Source organism: Thunnus maccoyii, chromosome 2 (assembly GCF_910596095.1).
Source record: "Thunnus maccoyii chromosome 2, fThuMac1.1, whole genome shotgun sequence".
Lineage (NCBI taxonomy): Eukaryota > Metazoa > Chordata > Actinopteri > Scombriformes > Scombridae > Thunnus > Thunnus maccoyii.
In genome coordinates, this window is record NC_056534.1 from 37795716 (window position 1) to 37813435 (window position 17720).

The window sequence follows — 17720 nt, forward strand, 5'->3', positions numbered from 1 at the left end:
ATATGGTCTATTGACATATTTTGTATCATAGACACTACAGACACAATTTTCCTCATTATATAATTTGAAAAGGTACTGTTAAATCATCAGCCCATTGGGCCTTTTCAGGGGTCAATGACTACCACCTGGTAACTTAGTCGAGCAATTACACTGACTAGTCAGATGGTGGCAGTTTAACAAAAACTGGTACGGTAAATGTAGGAAAACTGTGATTATAGTCCACATATTTCTTGGGATACATGCGCATTCCCCATCAGGTTCGTAAATGTGAGATTTTTGAGGCCAATAATCTGTTAATAAGGCTCTAATACAGTGAACACTCGATGGTTTATGTCCTAATCTGAATAAACTCTCCACATCTGTTTGCACACATTTGTTTAGAAAGCTAAAACCCTTATGTTAACCCTTACCTTAACCTCACTGGAGACGTCACACCTAACTCTAACCTAAAAGAGTGATCACTTGCTGAAATACAGTGAACGCTTGGTGGTTGATATCCTAATTTGTTTCAATTATTCATCTACAAGTAAATGTGCACTCGCCGTGCCACGGAGGCCTGCGCGGGAGGTAATTAAAAGGATCCCGGCACGGCAGTGGTGCGTTTTCTTCTCACATTTACCGACTTGATGGGGGAACATGTATAATCAAACAGTCTTGGACTGTTAAATGCTCGTTGACACTCAGAATCTCTTTATTTTCCAAGTACATTTTATATTCCAGGAATTTATACTCTGCATCCTATCCTTACTCATCCTAACTATTTAGGAGCAGTGGGCAGCGCCAGTCTGACACCCGATACTTGAAGTATGTGCACTGCACTTCATGCTCGGGGGAGAAAGGCTGGTCTGTTGTGCTGGCTCCCTGTATCTTATCTCATGCACATGAATTAACCAAAAAGGTGGGAACGAATTTTATCTTGTGCACACACAATAGCATTTTGAGCACTTGATGTAATAAAACGTGGCCTCGATATACATATTTTTTCCTCTTTATGACCACTCCAGGGCTCCGTAACTTTTCACTCTCTTCTGCTAAGTTGTTCCAGTAATCATAAAACTTTGTACCCCGTTTATGTGGATACAACGCAGCTGTTACACAAGGGTTTGAAAACCAAATAACAGTATGTGGCCAGTGTGGTTTTTTTCCTGTCTCGACACAAAGGTTCAGAGATATCACAGCAACTACTGGACAGATTTCCATGTATTTTGTTATGCATATTCATGGTACCCAGATGGTGATTCCTAATGATTTTGATGACTCTTTGATCTTGCATCCAGTATCACCATCAGGTCCAAAAATACCAACACTTTGTTCTATGAGAACTAATAATTATATAAAATTTGCTGTAGATATTGTGGCCACTAGAGGTCTCTTGTGTTGCATCACCATTATGCCAAAATCTGGACTTATACACAAGAGATATGGAAATTAAACGTGAAGACTGACTTGAAATGTATTGAGCACATTCATGCTCCCCAGAGGATAAAATGTTTTAATAAAATCATATTTTTTATGCAACATGACCTTTTTTCTCTTGTAACTCAAATCAAGTACAGGCCAGAATGACACAATACAAATTCATGGATTGGATATGCATTTAATTCATTTATAAAAAGGTAAGTAAGGCATGAGAACGTGGTGTGTGTTTGTTTGTAATCGTCACTCCCTCTCATTTCCTTTGAAACTTGGTTGCAGTACAAATGGGTATTGTTGCTTGCACGTATATTTTTCATCGTTATCATTACACAAAACCTGCTACAGATACAAGTGATTAAGTTTGTAGTCCTATCATCTTCATAATGGGGTATTGTCTATGAAGAGCAGGAAAACAGGAACATCAGGTCTCAACATGAGAGATGTCAAATGGGGACAGAATAGCATGCCCTTTAAAAGCCTACACTTGGAATGTGTTGTGTGTGTGTGTGTGTGTGTGTGGGGTGGGATGGGGTGGGCGTTATGTTGTTATGCGTTATGTCTCAGTGACTACATTTTCCCAAGACAATGATTGTTAATGATTTTGGCCTGAGCTTTTCTAATGTGCAGACTGACATGAAATTTACTGAGCAGATTCATGCGCCCAAGAGGATGAATCATTTCCATTTTCAACACTTTGAGTCTCGCACCATCTTCAGGCTGAAATTTCACCTTTACATACATTATCTCAATCTAACATTCAAAATGCCATAAAGGTATCTGAGCATGTTCATGATCCAAGGGTCACATCCTTTGTTATTTTATTCACCCGATTGCCTTTTATTGTAATGCTAACCCCCGGCCTCCAGGACAAGCTTCACATTTTTTGCTGCAGTACTCATGAGAGTAGAAGAAAAACAAAATCCTTTGTATGTTGTATGTTATATTCCAACAGAATCCTTCCTTCACAGAAGCACAGATACTGAGCAATAAATCTTGCAGTATTTTTAGTGTTGCAGAGAAAGAACAAGACAGGAAGTGAAACGATGGGAGAGATAGGCTGTTCCTTCTCACGATGTGAGTACAACCCCCCTTTTTTTTTTACGACGCAGTTCTGGAAATGCGTTCTGCTTTCAGAAAGCAGCTGGACTACATTTAGACAGACTCAGGATAAACATTAAACACTAAAAAAATAATACATGTGTCTGATCCAAACAGCACAGTTTGGAGCAGCACACATAAATTCAGATTGTAATTAGTAATCGTTATCTTCAATTTTACTGTTGTTCCACAGAAAAAAAGGAAAATTCACAGAATCATACAGGAAATAATGTCAAATGTCCCCTGTTGCCTCTAGATGTCACTAGACCAAGGACATCTGGGGATTTTTTATTTTAATTTCCAGCTCAGCTGAAGTGCTGCAACATGATTGATACAATGTTGAATTGAGGATTGAGGTCGCCTGTGACAGAGAGCGAGAGAGAGAAGTGCAAACTTTAACAATGTGAATTAATGTGAGGCGATACAAGGCGTTTGATTGGTCAGCCTTTGTCACGTAAACTGGATTAGGTCGTCTAATAAAACCAAAAAAAAACACGCTGCTTTCCTCAAGTTTCACTGTTGTTTATTGTGCTAGGTCACAGTGAAATGTGTGCATGTAGAGTCTGCTGTCTGTGTAGCGGCTTTTACCTGCATGTCATTCCTTCGTGAGAAATGGCTATTTTGAATGGTGCTTCTTTTGATCAACTGTGCACGGAGCCGCAACGCATTTGTGCTCTCTTAACACCATGTTTACTGAGATTCTATTTTCCTTTGGGGGACTAATTTTAAATCTTTTTTTCCCACTTTACACAGGTTAACAGTTCTCGTTGCTATCGACAAAAGCTGAGGGTTCTATGTATGTGACCATACCAAGTTACAGCTTGAATACAGACCAGTTTGTTTATCATATTAAAATCTTAATTGGCATGGTTTAGTAGAAATGATCAAATCCGATAAATATGACAATACTAATAACAATAATATGGCAGCATTTTAACCTTGTAAAGTAAGTATAGGTAATAGCGGAGATGTGTTTCTGTGGATCTTGTGACTTGCAAATTGACCACACCCACACAGTTAGATACAACTGTGAAAGTGTGACTTTTTGTCACGATTGTTTTTCTTCTCTGTATCTTTTTAGTTTGTGGCCTAAGATGCATACAGTGGAATTGCAATGATCCTGGTTCAGTGCTCACTTTTTTTTGGCCCCTTGTTATCTTCCCTTATTTCCTGTTTATCACTGCTGTGAACTGTCAAAAAGGAAAAAATGCCCCAAAATATCTTAGAAAAAACAAAAAGCACTTGGTGTCAATGCTCCAGAGGCTTTAAATGACACCATACAGGGACTACAGTGTTAATGACAAAAGATAACTATCAATTTATTAAGAAAAATACATATATGACTAAACAAACTAAAATTGAGTATTCTTATTTGCAGCGTTTTTTTGTAAAGAAACATGTGAGGTGACTAATTCGTCAACCATTTCAAAGTCTGTTTACTTGTTTTTTTTAATTATTTACCACCGATTCTGAACAGTGAACCGATAAACTGACACAGGGTATTACAGCGCTTGCACTACTGATCTTCAGGCTGTTTCCTGTAATAATCTTGCTTTATTTTCTCCATAACGGAGCCTGTGATCTGCATATAGTGTTCCCTGAACATAGAGGCTCTACCTTGTTGAAAAATGTAAATGCAATTCATTTTATACTTCCATGGCAATGCAGAGGCACTATGTTACAGTGCAGCCTAGCTGAATTTGTTCACGCATATAGATAAAAAAAAGAGAGTCGCCTAACCTAAAGTCTTCTTTCTAATAGACTAGCACTGCAGACCTTGCCTGGTGTGCGAGACTGTGTGAGAGAAAGAGAGAAAGGCACAGGGCAAGGAGCATCTGCAGCTATCACCTCCTTCTCCTGATCATATGGATTTTGGAGTATGAACATACAAACTGTGAGGGGACTCGCCACGACACAGACTACAGCAGGTGCAAAGGATTGCTCCTCATGGACAGGAACAAACATTTTAATGCTTATGATCAGCACGTCACTATAACTCACCCTCTGCTGGCCTCCTGGGGAACTACAGGTTTCATACACACAAGTGACTCAACAAAATGGCTGACTGTGCTGTACAATGTCAGCAGGCAGCTAAAAAAAATACAGACATGTTGCTCATTAATGTGGAGGTTTAGATATTTTGGAAGTGAAGAGAATAAAAAGTGTTTGTCCTTGTCTTCTTGTCTTGTTGTGAGAATTCATAAGTGCAAAAACAAACAAACAAACAAACAAAAACACACACACAAAAAGTAGTCCAGGCTAAGAAAATTACCTTTTCAGTTCACAACACTGGCTCTGTACCCTGTTACCTTGTGTTGGTCTGACCTCCTGTCTCCTGTTGTGTGTGATATTTATTAAATCATCATTAAACAATGAGCGAACCACTACATTGTCACACAAATAGACACTCTGATCACACACACACACACACACACACACACACACACACACACACACACACACAGGACAACTCAAACACACCTACCTTCCTGTGATGCATAAAACTTTACAAACCTAGTTTTAACCCTTTTGTCTGTACTCAGGTCAACAGACAATTTCTGAGGGCTGTCGTTCAACAGACTCCTCCTCCACCGTTTGAGCCCTCCCCTCAGTCCGGGTTTCTGCCTCCTCCCTCCCTTCTCATGCTAATGTTCATCTTCCCCTGTTCTACCCTCGGCTCAGTGAGGTTGATTCAACCACACTGCAGTTTGGTTTCTCCAGGCAGAGGTGCTGCTGCTCTAACACACTTGTACTAATCCTGCCAGACTATCCATACAAACCGATCTATCACGTCCTGGAGCAGTTCATACCTACCTTGCTTTAGTTAACGACTTCAGCACCACCACCGCCGTTAGAGAGGCTGAAAAAAAAACTGAAGAAGAAAAAAACAAAAACGTTCCGAGCGCGACAGTTGGTCAACGCGACCGTTTGGCGTCTGTCGACCAACCGCCGCCGCCGCCGCCGGTGACGTATGGTTGTGGTGGATTTTTTTGTGCACGAAAAGAGGAGGAGTCTATTTGTGATTCGAACGAAGAGCCCAGTCGCTGCTGAGTCCCACTCAGCCGAGTTGTTGTAGCACAGCTCACAGGTTTTTTTTTTTTTGTTACCCCCGGTGCATTTTGTGAACCCGGTGGACTTTGAGCCCCACTGAAACCACATCCTGACCGCAACGGTTGTACACAACAGCGTCAGGAAGAGTTGTAAGTTACACGCGGCAGGAGGAGGCGGAGACAGTCTGCTACTGTCCGGGACTGAAAATCGCGGGAACATCGCTTGACGACGCGACGAGTCGGTGAGTCGAGGTACTGCAGCTAGCATGCTAGCTAAGCAGCTCTCCCATTATTTAACACTAACAGATAACATGCTTCTTTTAACTTTTGAATATTAACAGTTTGAACATGAAATACATTTTTTTTTGTTTCTGTTTTTGGTACTTTGATGGCACATTTTACAGTCAGACTAAAATGTTGGCGCTGCAGCGGGAGTAGAAAGTAGCAAGTACGCGCTGAGATACTGACTTGATTAATAATACTACAACAATGTTTTTTAACAGTAGAATTTTTATTTTTATTTTTATGTTGACAATAAAAATGTTTTACAAGCAGATCATGTCACATTTAATGTTCCTGAAACATTCTCTACTGTGAACGTTGCAACGCGATTTTCGTGTTTGCGGTTACTTTTTTAATTACTAAAGTGCTAATTAAGATATGGATTCTGATTGTAATTGCATTAAATATTACATTAGTCAAACATTTTCTTGCACAGGTTGTGCGTCCTTTTTTTTCTTCTTTCGTGTGTTTTTTGGTTGTTTTTTTAATGCATGTAGCTTCTCCCCTCCCACTGGTAACTTGATTGAAGAACACTTGTGATACACACACATGCCCTATGAACAAAAAGAAAAAAAAGTGACCCAGTTCTCTGTAGACTGAATTACTAGGTGCCTTCACACCGCTTGTGATGTCCATAGTCTGATACAAGTGTAAAGTACTTTTTAATGGCATTCAGTTACTACTCTATTTTGCATGCGGGAATACACATTTGCGTCCCCAACGTATTTGTACCTCACTCTCTAAAGCCTGAAAGGTCCAAAACCCATACCAAGTCAATGAAGCAACTACTGTATGTTCCAAGCAGGCATGTCCAGCATACTGCAGAGGTGACTGTTTGGGGGAGGGGCAATATGGGAGACAGATTTTGATGAAAGGTTTCCTACCCTGAGATAATAAGTGATGTGATTAATAGACAAATAATAAATTAACCTTCTTTATCACCCCATGGTAGAGCTTTAACGAAGAGTTTTTGGCTTTTTTTTTTTTTTTTTAGATGTTTCTATAATTTAATGCAGATTACTGGAGAGTATCCTCAGAATGATAATCAACACTATATCTAAGCCTAAATGGCACAGAATATAAAAAATGAGCAAAGGTGAAGAAGAAACTGCTGCATTCTCCACATTTTGCAGTTAAACCCCCCTCTTGGTCTAAAGTGGTACAGCCCAGTAATTTTCCATGCACCACACTGTCCTAAGATGTGGGTGTGGCTTAATGTCAATGGTAATACAAGAGTTGAGCATTTTTTCTGTTTGCCCTGTCTTGTGGCTTTCTAAAACAGAAAAAAATCAGCATCTTTTCTGGTTTAGGTTAAGTAATTTATAATAAGTAACCAGTTGAGTGTTTTCTCTCTAAACCAGAGAGCAGTAAGTCAGTCACAGTTTGGGGAATTTGGCAGGGTGCAGATTTGGACTGTTTCATCATGTCCATGATAGTTTAATAATTTGGACTCAAATCAGTCTATATAACTTGGAAACTGTTGCAGGTCTGCTTTTACCTTTTGGGAACATGGTACAGCCCTGTTTTTAGTTTCACCTCCCCCACTTCACCCAGTGGCAGTGCTCACATGGTGCATTTGTAATTCATTACACAGCCTGTTTTTTTTCTGCTGAAGAGGAAGCAGCTTTAAAAAGGCTCCACCTCCATTTTTCAAAAGCTTTCCTGTAGATGTTAGGAGTCAGTTATTTTTGACTTTGCTAAATTTGTTTAACCTCTCATTCATTTAGATTGATAAGAATGTCCTATTGATTATACAGCTGCTAAAAAAATCTGCAGAGCTAGCTACATTTAAAAAGACACTAAATGATAATGTAGGGAAATTCGAGATAGTAAAAGTAAGATCTTCAGGTTTTCTTAATATGGAGAAATGCAGGAGTTTTTGAGTCTTGCAGTGACACAATTCTCAGTCGTGGTTTACACAGGTTTGTAGCCTAATGTAAGTCAATGCTGTGCAGCTGTTAGTCCATGACACAGGTCCATGTACACCCTATATAAACCCCAACATTAGTCGTTTACCTGTGTATAATAGATGGTAAATACCAGTAGTGTATTCAACCACATAACACTTGAGATTCATGTGAATCTTAAACATGCTCACATCGAGCATAATTAACAAGGGAAATATAATACCTTTCACTTCAGCTGAGTTGTCTCTGTCACATTAGAACGTTGGTTGATGTTAGAGAGCAAATGGATATGTCGTGGATGTCCTGTGACTCTTTTATGATTTTAAAAAATGATCACATATGATGGAAGAGAAACCTATTTCAACTGTAAGAGTTACTGTATGCACCCACATAAAGGGATCGATGAACATGTCATGTAATACACAGCATTTCCAACACATGCAAGAAACTGCCTATGTATACTGTCTCTGAATAATGTCGGTATTAAGGCTCATACTGTAATATTATTTATTTATGAATTTCAAAGTATGTATATAATATGCAATTTAAATATTTATATAGCAGATAACAATGTAACAAAATCCCTATTGTTGTGAAAGCAAGTATCATACAAATATATGAATAAGAAATGCATCCATTAGCATGTAAATATCGATGAAAATGTTAACCCAGTCTTTAACTGTTTTTGACAATATAAATATGAGCTAAATTTACAGGATTGATTAGTTTGTAACATACATTGGAATCAGCAGTTTGTGTGTTTCTCATCTAATCATGATTAAAAAATTCTGCCTCATCGTAATGCTATTTTTACAGACATTACAGATCATTACAGTAAATCAATCTGGGAGAGAAAGCAGGTTTCAATCCTGTATTTATAATTTTGATAGTGGGAAAGTCTTCCTGAAATTTGTCTTTTGTTTCTAAGTTTTTCAAACAATGCCAAGTCCATAAGAACTGGTTTCAACCAGTTACAGCCGGTTTCTGCCTCAGGCTGAAAATAAGAGTGATAGGAAATATGATCTTGGTTCGGTCTCAAAATACCCTGTTTGCTATTCATCATTTATATCTTGACATGATGATAATTAGAAAAACTCACTTGTTTTAAATGAGTACTTTGTATTTCACACAAAGGCCATAATAATTTAGTCAGGCCTACACATTTGTGTTTGTATTCTAAGAGGGACCCAGTACACCAAATCATCCTGATCTGTGATTTATAAGGACCAAACTGGTGCTTATTACATGTATAGGTGCAAGACATTAACAGTTCATCTTCAAAGTAAACTGTAAACCTGTCTTTGAAATCTGTTTGCTTCAATAAGACCACACTCACAATCACAATCACAATCATCTGTATTGGCCAAGTATGTTTACCCACCCAAGGAATTTGACTTCGGTTTAGTGGTTCTCAATGAACTTAAACACAACACAACAATCTTCAGAAAGGTACACAAGGAATGTCTATAAATAGGTGAAACCGTTTCTGTGAACTGTTAACAGGATACAAATAGTACAAAGACTAGACACTCGTGCAAAGACAGTGAAAGTGTTATACTCTTTCGTTATGTTAAAATAAGACAGTGGTGATTTTTCATTGTTTCAGATAGAGGGAGGTCGGGACATGAGCAGATGTTGCCTATGTTAAGGCTTGCACATCTGTGTCTCCTCCCATTGCCATTGTCATGTACATTATTTTTCAGTGTGTCTGCTTCATTCATTTACGTGTGAGAGCCACTGCTTGAACTTTCATTGCTAAGGAAATCCCTTTGTGTAATATTTCCCTATTTATAACTATTCATATATGCATTTTGTTACACAAAGACATTGACAGCAATTTGTCAGCCTCATGTCTGAATAAGCACCTGAGGTACAGAGTCAATCTTACTACGTACTTCTAGTAACATTTCCGACACACTTTCAACCACCACATCTACATTACTGTTAGATTAACACAATGGCCACAGCAGTGCAAGATAAAACAGGAACAGAGAGAAATTAAACGCATGTCTTCGATAGCTAAGAGCACTCTTTAAAGTATCTCTCAATTATATCATTTTTACACAAAGTGAATAAACACAGTTGAATAAAACGTAAAACACTGCAAATGAACCAATTTTATGTGGTTGGGGAAATTCTTTTGTGTGACCAGTCATTATGTTTTTATTCCTTTTGCGATGCGTGGCAAAAGAAAAAACCCATCTTCGTACAACCATAAAAATAATCAGACCAGCTTTCTCCCTCCTTACATTCTCAGTATTCATTAATGCAAACTGCATGGATGAAAACTCGTAAATACAGCATGAGTTCCAACGTAATGTCTTTGTATTCATGCATATGCACTGTCGGTCTTAATAAAGTATTTTTTAGTAGAGTCAGACTATGTCCACACCAATACATTTTCATTTTAAAACAGTGTTTTAAAACGAAAATGATCTCCGTCCCCATGAACATTTTAGCAGCATTTCAGAATAATCTCTGTCCATACTAACATACCTGAAAATGCATATCACATGACCATTCATGTACAGTGGGCATGCGCATACTGGTGCAAACAGGAAGCAGATTGTTTACTCTGTGGTTGGTTGCTTAGGTGCAGTACATACTATGGAGGAAAAACAGCAATGGCAAAAAGTAAGACCATGTTGAATTAAGCTGAAATTATACTTTCTGTGTCCAGGAGGGTCCAGTAGGGTCTGCGTGACATAAATTTCATCATCAGAGGGTGTACGCGTAGGCTCTGTGCCGACATCAGCATACCTCCAATTTGTTGTTGTGTGCGCGGTCACAACACTGTATTCCTGTAGATGCTGATCTACTACCCGTGTGTGGAACACATCCTCCAAGCGGACCCCAGAACGTAGTATAAACACAACAAGTACATGTCCTTGGTGTCTGCAGTTGTCCGTGTACATGTCTGCTCGGGAGTATAAATGAAGCTTTAACCACTGGTAGTCAAGACTGATGTTGTTTGTTATCATCTGGAAAAGAGTCACATGATAGGGGCGTGGCAAATCAGGGAAGGACACGTCGTGACTGATAAGACCCAATCAGGAAGTGAACATGGGTGTCTGCATAATTGTTTTGATTGTTGTGGCTACCTCGTAGTAAATTTAACGGTCACGAATCTACGAGAGGGACAGACTGAAAATGATTCCGCACACTGGTCTGCGATCTCGGTTTGTCTTTGTTGACGAGGTATCATCTCTGGTTACGAGAATCAAAGTGGTGGGAGTCAACTGAACAGTTTCCAGATTCTTTTTTCAGCCTGTCTCTACCTGCTAACCCTAGCCATTCAGTAGTTATTAGGCTGATGTCTTGTCTAGAAACACAAACAGCAGCAGATCCATTAGTGCGTGTTAGTGAGCTGACTTTTCTGCTCTGTGCTGACTGGATGCCCAATGCTCTAGTTGAAACATCTGGTGCTGACAGTCAATAACTGTATGAGACAATCTGTATTTTATGCATAATGATGCAGGTGGTCCAGATCTTTCATTAGTCTTGCACAATTGTCCAAATATTTATGATGCTTCAATTCTGCATTTTATAGGCAAACAAAAATTGATTTAAGAAACATGAATTGACCCCAAGCAAGCTTAAAATAATATAGGGCTCTGCAAAGGAACTGACATAAAACCCACAGCACCATAAACACCAGCAGGTGTTGACTGGTAATTACTTAATTTAACATAATTTAACACGTCCATAGAAAATCAGTAAATTAAAGGCAGTTTGCGAATATGCACTGAATGTGATCATGATTTCCAGTGGCATAGAGTATGTCTTGCTAGCCAATAACATCGCTGCCCCTGTGCACACTACTTCCACACTTGATGAATGCAACAAATGCTTTGTCAGTTTGGCTCCATAGGTAGTGTAAACAGTGTCACAACTCAAAGCTGAATTAAAGCCATTGCCATGAGCAAAGCTGAAGCTGACCGTTGAGGCAGCAAGTTTCTGAGTTGTTGGTCACATGAAATGCTGTGTGTCGCTTTAAGATACAACTCAGCACCAAGAAATGTCACACCTCTACAGATCAGACTCTCAAAATATAACAGGAAATCCAGTTCTTTGTGTTGTTTTCCTCTCCTTTTTCATCCTGTCTCTGTATGCTCTTAAAGAGGAACTTGATCCTAAATTATATTTTTGTGCTGTGCCCATTATCACATAGATACGTAGAAGAACACTGGCCAACCAGAGCCGCAGTCTGTGCCTGTCACACATAGATGCCGATAACATTACCAAGTCCGATAAGGGCTGGCAGACGATGTTGTACATGAGATTTATTCCTCCTCGTGGCAGTGAAAACAGCACACCAGCTCTATGTCGCTATTCATGCTACACTCAGCGGTGGTCAGTTAGTGTCCCCTGACTCTTTGTATCACACACTACGTAGCCATGAGGCCACATTCCCTACAGTCTGCCTCCCACTCTCTGTTGCTTTTTGAAATATGCTGGGAGGGGGGGTTCTAGCAGAATTTGAGGGTGTAGTTAATCTTTAAGTGTAGTCATAAAGTTTCTTAATAAGCACAGATTTTTCCCTTTCAACATAAGCAGACATATCTTTGCTTCATTATGGTGCAAACAGCAGGGCGGACAGTGGACAGAATCCAAGGTGATTCAATGCTCCCTTTAGAATTGAAATACGGCTGCAATTTGTACTTCATTACATCCACCAGTAATTTGAGGATTACTTTGACATTCCTTGTGGTCAGTGCAAAGTGATCAGGGCAGCTGATGGACAAGGCAGATTTTCTTTAAAGAAGATGAGCACCATGGCCTTGCCACTGGTTAAGCAGAGATAGAGGAGGCGAAAGAAGAATTTGAAAGCTGCTGTAAACAATGTATAAAAGATGGTGGATCATTTAGAATAAAGAGGAGTGGGCCCAGTATTGAGCTCTGGGGAACTCCAAAATAGAGCAAGGCTGAATTCACACCAAATCAGGCGTTTAATTTGAATTTGAATGCTGTGTCATTTGAATAGGGGTAGTGTGTTAAGGCTGTGGGGGTGGGGGCCACAGGGTCGCTGCAGCGGCCTGCGGCGGGAAAGTTGAACCAGAATCAGAACTGGAGAAACGCAACCTGATGGTTAAATGTGAAATGATATCTAAGCCAACTCCATCCTTTAGTAGTGGTTGCCCCACATGTGATGCTTATTCAAACAAGTATCTGACCTTCATCAATACCTTCTTCACCTTTAACAGAGCTAATTAGGAGTGTTACTCAATTTCCTGTGTATTGTGTGACTTTATGTCATTCAACTCAGCTTTCACTTAACTCACACATTACTTGAGCTGGAAGAATCTACATTTTCCATTTTCTTCTGACTTATTCTCATAACTACATGGTTTGTTTATTGGGTTGTGAGAACTGTGAAAATGCTTATGAATACATATTGTGGCTGAAACCCTGGACATTTTGTGCAAAGACTGTTAGCTGACTGTGAGATCGAGCCCTTCCGAGGCTTGAATGGCCCCATGGCTTGGAAGGAGAAAGGAGCAGTTCCCTTCACTGCTCTGTAGGCTCGCACCAGAGTATTGAACTGGATGCAAGCAGCATCAGGGAGCCTGTGTATTAAATGGAGAATTGGTTTGGTTGGAAGATTGAACACCAGTGGGTAGCAGCATTTTGGATTAGCTGGGAGGAAGGAATTGCATTTGTCCTCTTAATGTTGTGTAGAAGAAAACTACAGGAGCAGTCTGAGTTGGCACCACCACATTTTTGTCAGTGGTCATAGAAAGGTCTTGGCAAACTTTACCCTTAAGGAGCACAAGCTCAGTCTTGTTCAGGTTGATCGTAAGGTAGTTCCATGACATCAGCTGTGAGAAAACTGCCAGAAAATCATGTGTGCTTCCACCCAAATGTCAGATAGCTATACTGAGAAGAATAGCAGGGTGTCATCAGTCTAACAGTGGTAGGAGAAGCCCAAATGGGAATTACAGTGGTAAAAAATAACTTCTGGAACCAGTGGCTCATTTTCACTGTGCAACTCTATTGTCACAAGATGAAACTTAAGTTACACAGAAACAATTTCTAGCTAATATCATTAATTTTTGATTACGCAAGGCTACTAATGTCAACTAGCTAACTTAGCTTACTTGTCATGGGTACCTGTAACAGGGCCAGTCATAGAACCATTTGGTTGGGATGGTAGTTACCAAAACTGTTGAACACATCCTCCCCCAATTCCAGTGTCAAAAAGATGTGGACAGTTTCAGATGCGGTTTGACAATCTGAACACTTAATTTAAAGTATATGGACGACCTTAAATTTGACTGACAGACACACATTATTTACATGACTAAACTCATCAGTTTCAAGGTGACCCTGGCCAATACGCATAACTCTTCTGTCAAGCCATGAGATTTAACCCATGATGATGAAGAGCTCAGAACCCAATACACAATCGCTGTAATACGTGCGTAAAATGGGGAAGAATGGGGACTTGACGCCTAAAAATACGCTTTGGCTTGTGTTTACTCCCGTATAGTGAGAATGAAATGCAAGCCATTCTGTGGGCTGTGTGAACAGCTGGTTTGATTAAAATAGGTGCGCGAGAGATAGACGACTGAAAAACATGGCTGAAACACTTTCTGTGCAGACACAGTGTAACACATAAAAGCGTTTCAGCCGCATTTTTCAGTTGTCCATCTAATGCCCATCTGACAGAACAAAAATGCTGCTATTTTCATCAATATAGCCTACACAGGCCACGTAACGTTTCACTTGCGCTATACACACAACTCCACAACCTGAAGCATATTTTTATGCTTCAACTCTGCTTTTCCTCTGTTTTCTGCACTTAACTGCAGTGATTACATGTTGGTTTCTGAGTGCTTTCAAAATGCATGTGACCTACACTCAACACTGTGCCTGAATGCTCCCTGTGTAGACACACAAATGGAGCCGCTGCTCTGCTAACGTGCTGCTCACGCCACACCTCCTGTGTAGACACGGTGTAAGGCTTATGAGAAATGGGGATTGTTACAAGCAGCAATATTGAATAAAAAATATTAGATGTTCTTATCTAAACATGGAATAAATAGGGATGGGTATTGAGAACCGGTACTAAATTGGTACAGGATCCTGACTGACGGTACTGAAATACTGATAAGCTCCTGGACAAACGGTGCTTATATCGGTATTAATGTACCGTTAATTTATTCTAACATAGCTGCCACAGGCGGCAGTAATGCAACTTAATGCTGGTTGCAACCTGCCATGAAATGGAAAAACGAAGCTAGCGCTGCACAGCCAGCGGTAGGCCCAGGAGACAGCCGCTGACCAGGGTGAGTCTGAGATGGAGGCAGGAGCTGGAGAGCTGCCTGGAGGAAGAGAGGCATTGCCCTGGCTTGTCAGGCTCTGAGATAACATTATCTTCTGCCTTCTGCTTAGAAATGGTGAGTTTATAGCGCACAGCAACTTAATGCGATATAGTCTCTGGCTTTTATTTGATATCAAGTGTTGGCAAAAAATGTTGCTGATACTAAATCAACTGCTAGCAACGTAGCGTAGTTGGCACACATTAACTCAGAGGTTGGTTGACATGAACATTGCTTTTTCACCCATTGAACAATCGATTGGTTAGAATAAGTAGAATTTCAGTCGACCAAGATTTTCTTTGGTTGACTACAGCCCAAACCTTTGTAAAAATAAGTCTCTGCTAGGGATGTCAACTGTTAACAGTTAATTGGTTAACCACCGAGAATATTTTTGACCAGTTATGCATGTTGGTCTGTAGGCTATTTGCATACTAGGGTTGGGTACTGAACTCAATATTTCACATTATTCACGTTAGATCAATCAGAGCCAAATTTTGCTACCATGGGTGGGAGAGAAAGAGAGCGCAGTCCTGAAAGAAGACACATTTACCGACTGAGACATCTCTCATAGAGGCTCTGGCAGGAGCACCAACCCACAGATACAAAGAGATGTGACGGATTCATTTTACCAACCTGCACAGTGGCTAGCAGCTAGTTAGCATGGCAAGCAGTGTTAGCTTAGCCGTGCGTAGCCCATAGACTGTACAAATAATAAGGTGTCGCTGCGGTGTCTCTGGTTTAACAGCACCATGCTGGGCAGGTGACAGGTGTGTTTACAGTGTTTGTGTGCTCTGAAAGACTTCACAGTGTGGATATAAAGTCACACAGCTTGTTGTACTGAATGATTGTGGCCGATATGCTGCCAATCAGTTAGGGCGAGGGATTGAACGAGCTGGTTCTGTATCTCAAGCCTGAGTATGTTACACCATTGAGAGTTACTGCGGCTAAAGGCATTGAAAACACTTTGAGGTGAAGAAGGATGAGCTAAAAGTTAAGTTAACCAGGGCAGACAAGCTAGTTCTGACCACCGAGTGCTGGACAACTCTCACAAATGAAAGCTACATCACATCTTTTCTCAAAAATTAACTGGTTAGTTATGGGTTAGTGGGCGTCGGTCTGTCGAAAGCAAAATTAATGGAAACTGACATCTCTAGTCTGTATTTATGAACTCAGGACACAGTTAGCATCGGGTTTAAGCACTTCTTATATAACTGTTATGTTCGTAAATAAATAACTGTGGAATCGTTTCATGTCATGTCTTTATTTTTTCACACCAAATTATGGAGAGTAGTATTAATAAGTGAGTATCAGTGTCGACATTGGTATTGATAAAATCCTAATGATACCCGTTCCTAGGAGTAAACAACACAACATACTGCGGAGAAAGGCTACCAAGGCTGAATTGAAGTTATTTGCGTTATTACAACTGTCAATGGGATTTTAAATGAGGTTTTTCCTACTCATGGAACAGAAGTCCCAGGGCTCTCTAAACACAGAGATATAAATAATCATATGAACATTCACCTAGTGTTGCAGGTTAAATAGATTCTTCCTCATATATAAAAATGTGTTACCCCTTACAGATCAAAACAAATCAAAGACCTTAAGAGAACAAACCAGCAGGCAGAAAAGCAACAAATGTCACATGTTTTTAACTAAATAGAGTAACAAGATAGTTCTAAGCAGGCGAAGGCAGTCGTGTTCATGGTAAAAGAGATCCTTCCTGCTCTACTGCGTACAGCAGCAGCAGCCATTTTGTGCTGTAGCACTCACTGCAAGCAATCCATCAAAGGGAAAGGAGTGGGGGTGGGGAAAGTGTCGAGTAGCCTAGCTTGTTGACTAATCTAAATCATTAAGCTCAGAGAAATGTTAGCTGTTTGTTATGCCAGTTTGTCATAGCTACTTTCTACACATGTCCAAATGTGTGTTTTAGGCAGAGGAAAAAAAAGCTTAAAGCACTGGATTTACCCTATCATGAAAACAGTATTACTTTTGCATTGATAATCTTGTAAAAAACTTGTGTGAAGTGAGCCATGTGTAGACTTGAACATAGATAGGTTACTGCTATAAAGAAAGAAGTAATATTTGATCAAATATCTAATGGAAAATGAAGTGCTCTTTCAGGGCCAGGGGTGAAATTTCTGCCAATTTAGGAGAATTAGAAACCAGTAAGAAGATTTTCATATTTTAAACAAACCAATTTGGTTTTGAACTTCCAAATATAGAGCTCACGTTGTCTAGATAGCCTTGAATATGTCATTCACCTCTATAGCTCCCTCCCTTGTTGGTGAGAACTGAAAACACCCTTCTGCTGAGATGGTTTAGTCCATGCTTGGCTGTAAAACTCCAGACTGGAGCAGACTGCTGGTGTGGGGGAGGGGTGTTGCCGCTCTGTGTCAGGCTGTGGACTTCAGATCTGACAGTGTGCTGCTAGCTATAGCTTATCCAATCTGACTTCAACTGTAGTTCCTTCAAAACTGCACTTTAGCTTATAAGAGTTTAACCAAAAAAAATGGAGCTACTGCATGCACATGCTCCAGTTCCACATTTAACCAAAAGCGTTTGTATTTCTATCTCTTGGTTAGGTTACCCTTATTTGCCACCCAGATGCTTTTTGTTTATTCTGTAATGTGTCAGTCAACATT

General features: G+C 40.0%; 1 protein-coding gene across 2 annotated transcripts in view; it reads left to right on the forward strand.

Annotated features, from left to right (window-relative positions):
• The first annotated feature begins 5159 nt into the window (after positions 1–5159).
• LOC121911734 (activating transcription factor 7 interacting protein) overlaps positions 5160–17720 on the forward strand; it is a 32221-nt gene continuing 19660 nt past the window's right edge. The window contains exon 1 of one of the 2 annotated variants that reach the window (XM_042433545.1): positions 5160–5816. The gene's annotated coding sequence lies outside the window, so the exon portion shown is untranslated. The remainder of the gene's footprint in view (positions 5817–17720) is intronic. The other variant, XM_042433537.1, reaches the window with a different exon arrangement.